The following is a 982-nucleotide window of genomic DNA, read 5'->3' as shown; positions in this document are numbered from 1 at the left end:
AAATTTTTTTTGTATTCACTGCTTTTTTCTTGCTTCAAGAATCAATCTGATGATTTTTCAGATCCTCAATAACAGTTCTCTTTTTCCTCATTCTTTCCAGAGCCAACAATTTTAACATTCTCAAAACAACAAATTCAAAAGACATATGCACTGTTCAGGCATTCATTCAGAAAACAAAAAGTATTGTCACCACATCAAACTAATTCAACTAGTTTCAAGGATAAATTCGAAATCCTGTACTTTTTGTTCTTTTGTGATTAAAGCATTTTTCATTTAAGAGAGGTGATGGATTCATAGGACATTCATAGCTTTAAGACATGAATTTTAAATTTTATTAATTATGAATTAAGAACAAGACTCAAAAATAGATATAAGATGATACTAAAAAATAGAAAACAAAAAAAAAACAAAAAATTTAAATAGGCTCCTAATGATAGAGGTTTTCACAGAGTTAGGACTCAACAACCTTGATTTTGAGAAGTGGATGCTCCCTCAAATTGAGAGGAGAATTTCTGGCGCTTCAGCTCTTGGAGTTCACGCCCCTGCTTCTCTTGTTCCTTCAGCAATTTGCAGAGCATGCAGTTCTAATTCTGCTGTTCTTCCTTAAGTTACTCCATAGTCTCTTGCAACTTGGTGATAGATGCTTCTAGACTGGCCCAGTAGCCAATTTCAGGAAATTCAGGGATGAACTCCTGCGCCCTCCTTTTGATAGAGTTGTCTTGCATTTGTCCTTCCATTGACTTCTTGGTGATTGGATGTTCAATGGGTATGAATTCATCTACTCCCATCTTTACCCCAGCCTCTTTACAGAGCAAGGAAATCAAGCTTGGGTAAGCCAATTTGGCTTCAGTGGAATTCTTATTTGCAATTGTGTAGATCTCACAAGCAATCAGATGATGAACCTCCACTTCTTTTCCAAGCATAATGCAATGAATCATCACTGCTCTCTTGATAGTGACCTCAGAACGGTTGCTAGTGGGCA

This window comes from Arachis duranensis, chromosome 1 (assembly GCF_000817695.3).
Source record: "Arachis duranensis cultivar V14167 chromosome 1, aradu.V14167.gnm2.J7QH, whole genome shotgun sequence".
Lineage (NCBI taxonomy): Eukaryota > Viridiplantae > Streptophyta > Magnoliopsida > Fabales > Fabaceae > Arachis > Arachis duranensis.
The sequence above is the reverse complement of the archived record's forward strand: the minus strand, read 5'-3'. Positions refer to the sequence as shown.